Raw genomic sequence first — 8394 nt, 5'->3', positions numbered from 1 at the left:
AATTTTTCTTGGTTTTGTGAGGAATTAGTCCTTTTATCTGTAAGGAAATTTGCAGTACACTAACGAAACACCAGAGGGTGCTGACTTACCTCTAAACAAATTAGTCACACCACTCTTCTGGGCAAGGGGAGTAAAATCGGTACTACTCTGGCTTTTTCACTTTGGAATTTGTATAGAAAGGCTACAGACATTAAAAAGAAGAGCAACGATGTGATGTACAGTCTGAATGTAAAACATCAGAAAAGCACCTGAAGATGAACAACGAGTGTGGGGAATGAATGAGCTGACCTGGAACTTAAAACAGTATTTCAGGTACAGTAGTACACAAGTACATGAGAGGTAAAAATGGAAGCAGGGGTTAGTCATGCTGATGGGGTAAACAGTAGTGATCTGAAGGAAGGCATTATGTAGGCTTGATTTTGAGAGACAACTTTAGCAACACTTTCGTCTCTCAGGATGGGGGCAATGCACCATCCCAGTGGATATTCAATGCCTCATCATTAAAAAGTGGTTGCTAAAGCTGTGCTGTATAACTTTGAGAGACAGAGACTGAACTGACCTCCAGTTCTTTTCAGTGTTTCTGTCTGCAGGTTTCTGGCTTTAAGTCATGAGAGGGCTCTAATTTATCTTCTGCAGTTTTCTCGGAGAGAACACGAGTATGTATTTCACTACAAGGGTGTTTTATGCACACACAAACAATAGCAAAGGATTTTATTACAAGTCAGAATCATGCTATTCATGCAGTGGGGTCACCACTCATGCTGAAGGTATCCTCTTGTTTGCATTATTGTTGCCAACTTCAGCTTCATTTCACAGTCATCACTTATCTCTCTCACAAGGTGACGCTTAGGCCATATAAGGTAGCATCATGTCTATTTATTCCTTTGTCACACAAAGGAAGTCTGTTGCAGACAAATGCTTGGTCTGTTAGACATAATACCTGATACTTGCCAAGGAGCATTTTCTACAATTGTGCCAATTAAAATGTGAAATTGCTACCACTTATTTTTGAACTCTCTTGTCCTGGCAGTCAGGAAAGAATGCGGTAACTCATCAAGATGTGGCACTGTGGGCTTATGGATGATGGTCCTTTTTTCCCCTCTAGAATTTAACCTGCTCACGACCTGAGGGAATGCAATTTGATAATTCTCTCCTTCTGTGGTCTCTTTGTCAAAAATGCCAACATATTTCAGTCTCTAGATCAGCTTTGTATGCCTTTGGAGCACATGCTGTTTCTGGTGGTCAGATGTGTGCCGTCGTGCCACTCTTCCTGCAAATCTTCCGTGCAGATAGGAAGACACTTCTCATGTCCATGCTGTAGTGTTTGGGGTTCTTTCATATTGCACCTTTAGGATTGCTGGGTATCCCATCAGCTCCAGAAAGCTTTAGCACTATGCAGTCACTAAATCATCTGCATCACAATAACCTGTGACTGCTACAACACTTTGTAGGGAAAACTGCCTTTCCTAGCAAAAGGATTGGCTTGCTGGGTGTCTCTATGGAGAAGATTAGTGATGTCCTGCCCCGCTGATCCTTTGACTGGTGTGCCCTATGGGCTCTGGGCAGCTCTCCCATTGATTATGTCTACAGCCCTGATACTTTGTCCCTTGGAATGATATTAAATATTTGTCCTGGACTCGTGAGAGTACAGTATTACCAGGGACTGGGGTGCCAGCTGGGCACCTGGTGTCTGCATGAGATAGGGAAAGAACTTTCTGGGGACAAAGTGGTATTTATGTGGTGACGAGGTGGGGAAGGACGTGACTGTGTGTGTGAAAGAAAAGCTTTTCAGTGTCAGGAGCGAGTGAACAAGCTTTGTTATTGAGTTACTCAGTTTACCACTAACAAAAGAGGAACAATCTTTCTATTCTGCAAATAGAGAGTGTTGCTTTCCTTCTCGATGCAGGACATGGGAAAGGTCCCTCACAGTCCTGCCCACAGCAACCAGCAGTCCCCTGACCTTGCTGCCATAGAGCAGTCCAGAAGCCACCAAATCGAGAAAAGTGGCTGTTCTATGTCCTGATCCACCTTGCAATAGTCTGAAACAGGCACTGTCCCCAGCTGTGCTGCCAAGACTCACAACCGAAAAACCTCTGCAGGGAATGGACAATGCTGAGAGATTCCACTTCGATTCTGGCACTCCAGAGAATCACCCCACACACGTGGTGTTCTGTCCTGACCAACCTGGGGCCTCTCAAATAGAGGCACACAACACATTTCCTATCAGGGCAGTCTCCATCACAAGATCAAGGGCTGTCTATCCCCATATTAAGGTATCTGGAAGAAACAACACCAAAGAGAGGAAGAAATCAGTCCCACTAGACATTCCTAAAGGCTTTTTCTGGCCCCTGCCTTAACCGAGCACACATTTTAGCCATGTTTGACATCCTTGCCCAGCTCAGTGTTGAGCCAAACAGAAGCTGACTTTGGAGATGGTCTAAGTACATCTGCGTCTTTATGCATTTGGCTGTGCAGAATGTGTTAAAAAGTACATATATCTCAGCCATCTCCAGCTCCTCTGAGCTCAAATGATTTGAAACAGGCAGGCTAGAGCTCCAAGAGTCACTGTGGGTGATGACGGGCAAGGCTTGGTGCGATGGGAGTGAGGAACAGATGGGCCATTTTCAATTATGGTCCAGTTCCAACTGTGTTTTTGACCTCCATTTTCACACAGGACTCAGACTGGGAGGGGGGCAGCTGTCAGGGGGTTATGTTATGCTAGGGATAACATTCAGGCATTGGAATGGGCTGCCCAGAGAGGTGGTGGATTCACCATCCCTGGAGATTTTTAAACGCAGATTGGACGTGGCACTGAGTGCCATGATCTAGTAAATGGACTGGATTTGGACCAAGGGTTGGACTCGATGATCTCGGAGGTCTTTTCCAACCCAATCGATTCTATGATTCTATGATTCTATGAGTCACCTGGAACATGGGAACATTGTAAATCAGGACGGTGCAAGAGAGGGAGAGAAAAGCCTAGCTGGGAGATAGAGGGTGGAATAAAGGGAGAAAGAGCAAAAGCAGCCAGGTGCATCAAGGAATGTTTTCAACACCAACTACCTCCCAGTCTTGCTCAGCTTTTCTCCTTGTGTGTACTCAGATGTTCATGCATGTTCTCCTTTCTGCTGTTGCCCACACAATGTTAGCTGTAGATTGATCCTGGAAGGCTTTTAAAGCAAGGAGAGACAGGAATAGCAAAATGAGAGCTATTTAAATGGCCCTGATCAAGACTTCTGCTGTTCTGTGCTCTGATATTCCTCTTTTTGGAATAGATGTGGAGATATGGATTCCTTATTTATTTGTTCCATTGTAAGCTCTGAAATTTCCAGCTTTCTATTAGAATCTCTGCAGTTCTTAGTAATGGCAGGCCATTTGCAAATTATGCAGCTTTTCTAACTAAGTAATAAATATATAAAGGAATAAGAATCAAGGCAAATAACCTTCATAATGCAGAGGACTTGCGCTTTCCACAAGGGCAGTGCAGTTGCTGTTTCTTCTGACAGCATTTCACAGTTTAACCAATAGAACCTATAGAGTGTGTGGGTAAAAATAACACAGCCTAGCAATGTTTCAGTCCCATACATTAAATCTTTGCTGGAACATAAAAATAGAGCTCTAGTTTGCCTATGTGAAATTACCAAGTTTGCAGATTATTAGCTTGAATGTAAAAAGCTTCCAGCACAGCATACGGTAAATGCATTAGTGCTATATTCAGGAAATCATCATTTTCCCAAGCTATAGGTCTTGCTGACATATGTGGTGGAAAGGCTAGTTCTGCCAATTGTCTGCTCCCTTCATATCCTCTGATTTTGGTGCAAGTTTAAACCAATATGCTTAATAGCCTCAGTCTAGTATTTTGAAAAGTTACAATCCTGTCTATCTGTGTGGAAAGTCACATATCAGTGACATTTGGTTGGCAGAGTGGGTTTGGAGAAAAATGGCAACGGAAACAGTTGGCACTGAGTTTTTAGAAAAAAAGAGTCAGAAAATGTGAGTCTGTATGCAGTAAACTCAAATCTTATTTGCTCATATATCACTTTGTCAGGGTTTTCAATAGTTCTTGTGAAAAATGTGTAGATGAAATATAAATCAGTTTCCACCTATAGTAAGGATTTTTCCTTTAACCCAATTGGTGTTCTCCCAACCTATGCCATGCACAGTATACTGGGTAGTACAACACTGTCCTCCCAAAAGAATGACATGAGCTCCCAAAGTCATTTCTTTGAGAGAAAGAGCGCATCCATTCACATTTTGCAGGACATGTGTGAGGCAGGAGGGTGTGTGTATGCATTGGCAGAACAACTGATACCCTGCCATGGAGGCACAGGGACATGATAGATCTGTATCTTCACATGCTCATGTAAATATTTAATACCATGGTTGTAGATTTAGAGGAAAACTGCCTTATATTTCTGGTTCAACTCCAATTGGAAACCAGCAAGCCACACTCCAGCCCTGGTCCTTCTCCTTCACACTGTAAATCACAGACAGCTAATAACAGTAATAATGCTAAGGCATCAGTCTGCTGAAGCATTTTTGCACACTGGGTGAGGCAGCAGCCTCTTGGGGTTCAGAAATAAGGAGTTCAGAGTCTCATTGGTGGGTTGGAATTGGCAGCTTTTGGCAGTGTTTGCAGGAGTGTGTGGAGGGGACAGAAAGCTGACTCTGTTTTAGCATAGAGAAGCTCCTTTGGAGTCCTTTCATGGTGGTGCCCCTGCAGTTCTCCTCCCTTAACATTCAGAGTGACTTTCCTACAGCATGTGATTAATTGTTTTAACACTTCAGCAGTGAAATCTGCTCCACCCATCCTGGCTCTGCAACTCAGACCGAGGGGTGACTTCATAGGCATTTTTCATATGTGCAAACATTTTATTACATTGCAACTCAAGCCCTCTTTCTTGGAGGCAATCTTTGTTCCAAACTGCTGTTCCCTTAAAACTCTTACCTTGGTTGTTGATGATGGAGCTACAAATATTGCCACTAAAGATACAAGCTGTAAAATAAATTACACAAATAAACATACACTGTATATAAACTACACACACATTGAAAGCCTTCTTGTTGTTTCCTGGGGTTAATTCCTACACTATTCCTTGAGAGTCGGTTGAGAAAGATATAAATCAGAAGATAGCTCCCAACAATATGCTGTTGGGGTAAGGGCAAATTTTTGACATTGATTGTTAATATGGCAACAGAGTATTTGAAGGGACAAAAAAAGAGTTGGAGAGAAGGGAATAGCTCTTTTAAGACTCAGCTGTACCTGTCAGAACTGTTAAAAGAATAACAGTTTTTGTTAGGCATTAAACTCTGCCGTGCTTTGTTTAGTTTCCAAAATTCATAAATGCAGCCTGTTCCCAAAAAATTAATTACCTTATGAGTAAAAACAAAAAAAAGGCCTGGACGTTTGTGTGGAGTGCTTTAGTGCTTTCTTGTGATGTGCTGATATATGTTTTATTTTACTTAATTGCCATTCAGCAGTACTGAACTTTTTGAATGCACCGTATGTAACGTCACATTACTGCATAGATCACATCTAATGAAATATTGCTGTACTAGCTGTATGTTTTCCCCAATTTTATGTGATGTTTAATCCATGTTCTTCATACCCCAAGACAGTGAAAATTGTGGCTATTCAGAGAGTATGATCTCTTACATTTTCCTTTTAAGCAGTAATAAGCAGATCCTGAAAGAGTACATTAACACAGCACAGCTAAAGCCAAGTCAGTGGTCACAGGCCAGATTTTACCATCACGGAGCCTGTCAACCAGAGGTGAATTTAGTCCAGCAAGGACTGTCAGCAAACAGCTTGTGAGCCAGTGGTGTCCCACTCACACACCAAAAATACAACCAAGTGAGGCAGAAGTGATATGTGAGCCCGACCATCTGAGCAAGTGGGAATTTTGTTATTTGTGAAGCATTTTGGACAGAGGTGCCTTGAATACAACTGTTTGCTGCCAAAAATTACTTTTAAAGTGGAGAAACACATCTCTTTTTATACTGAAGGGTGAGAAACCATTAAGTTGAGCATGGGTGAAACACTAACAGCCACACTCACAGTTCCTACCCACATCCAGGGTTTTGGTGGTGTGAAAAAGGGATACGTGCATGTGTTTCACCACATATTTCCTAAATAACCAAACTTCTCCCAGTCAGATTGTTGTAACTGGAAAGACAACAAATACAAATGTTTGCTCAACAATTAGTTGGGGGTTATGTCTGAGTTCTTTTCTGTAAACCTGATATTGTTGCTTTGGCAATAACAAATATATCTTTAACTTCTGATTGTTTAGCCTAAAAGTGATATTAAAAAAAATAAAATAAAAAAAAGAATGAAAGAAATACAACTCACTTTTGCTTTAGTTTGTTTAGAGAAGTCAGAAAAAAAGTTATATTAAATATGAGGTATTTAGTAAACTACATAAATACATAGTAGCTATGTATATCCATTCTTGAGGTCCCAGTTATGCCTCGTTATGCTGTTCTGTCATAAATATTTATGTGACATGTAACTCTGATATTTTTAACAGAGTTCTCAGTGATTTTCCAGTAAACATTATGTGCAAACTGGGAGGGGAGTGACAACACTTATTAGTTCACCACTTAGGGAAAGCCACCAGCTGGATGCAATAGTGTTCAGGCTTGTGAAAATCCACCCCAGTGCAGCTGAGTTGTATAAGACACACAAGAATCCACTTCGCCATCAAGGTTACTTTGCTGTGAGCAGCCTGGGATGTCTAATTAGCTGTGAACTCTGTCTGAACTTTTCCTTGAGCTTAGTGCTACGTTGTGTAGCCTTCCTAGCATCTAATAAGGGTGAAATCACACTGCAGCACTAATCTAATTCAGGTGAAAACAAACAAAGCCTGAGATAGCGCCTGCTGGAGGCCAGGCTTTCACTAGTTCCTGTGCTCAAAGAGGTGCTTGTCCATTTAACCCAAAATAGCCCTTTTTGTCTAGTACTTGGTTAAAAAACAAGCAGCAAATAATTTGTAGCAGTGATCTGCAGTCAACCAAGGGATATTAGGTATGCAGGCCCTGGTCTTGAGAGGGTTTTCAGCAGCAGAACTGGTTTTCAGTGAAAAGAAGTGAGTTTTCCAAGCTAGATGATCTTTTAAAAATTCATGTTCATTGAAATATATGTAGGTTTTTCATATTTTTCCTCTGTCAACCAAAGAATAAAGATCACAAACTCAAAATGTTTTACATGAAATAGTACATTTTTACTCAGAGGACAGGAAAACAGGTATCCTGGCTGCCTCTTCTCCTATCCCTTTCTTCCTGGGAGAGCAAGTGGAGCCTAAGAAAGCCAGGATGTCACACAACAAAACTTGGGCAAAGAACTCTTCACTCAGCTTGCTACACCTAAGCAGGATCAGTATAAGCACAGCTACTCACCGAGTTTCCGGGGAGCTGAGGTGGCATCTTTTCATTTGGTAATAATCTGTTTTCCTTCAAAGGATGTCCATATAACATAAACAGGGAAATTAATTCAGCCATTTGTTTTCAAAAGCAAAGAAGACCTTTCTGTTGTTGCTTCTACATCCATGAAACCATGGTAGGATGAAATTAAAGCTACATAAATGAAAAATAAAAATAAATTTTGTTATTAACATAAGTCACGTTTCTGGACTAATTTTCCTATATAATCAGATGTTAAACTTATCCAATCCATAGGCCTGTTTTTATGCAGCACAAAGTGAGATCTTAGGGTCTGAAGTGGAATAACCAAGTAATTTACTTCATTTTCATTTCTGTTTAATGAATGCACGAATTAAATTCTGTGAACTTTCCAATACTGAGTACAGCAGAATGGAACTAGTGTGAAACCAGATGAAACCTCTCCCAAATCCTTTACACAACACAAAATATGAATCTGCAGCCTTGTGCAAATCTGAATACAGCTTGGAAACCCTGCAATGAATGGGAACAGCATTTCCTTGTGGCAGTGGTAGAGATAACAGGATTGAGTGGATGTGGAAGCAAAACGCACTCTAAATAATGAACTGCTGAGTAAGAGTGGAGTCAGGATTACAGTACATTCCTTATGGCTATCAGCAAGCAATACAGTGAGTGGAAATGGTCTCTGAAAAACGTATTCAATCAGGGAAATTGCCCCGCCTGTAGCTCATTAACAGGATTAAGTCCTGATACAAAGTGACAGTCAGTATTATTTGTTTAGGCAAAAAGCTCGCTCCCTTTGTAGTTTTTGGCATATCCAGCTGGCTTTAACAATATGGATCTGAGACAGCTAGTGTAGCTTTAATGTTAAATTAGCCAGGGTTAAAAGCTTGCCAAGGCCAGGCAGGAACAAAGTGTTCTTTTTTGCAAAGCTGGCACACGGGGCCAGTTTCATTTCAGTAGCACCCATGTGGTAGGTACTCCATTTCCCGC

Source organism: Corapipo altera, unplaced genomic scaffold, assembly GCF_003945725.1.
Source record: "Corapipo altera isolate COAL_440 unplaced genomic scaffold, ASM394572v1 95, whole genome shotgun sequence".
Lineage (NCBI taxonomy): Eukaryota > Metazoa > Chordata > Aves > Passeriformes > Pipridae > Corapipo > Corapipo altera.
This window is presented reverse-complemented; position numbering follows the sequence as displayed.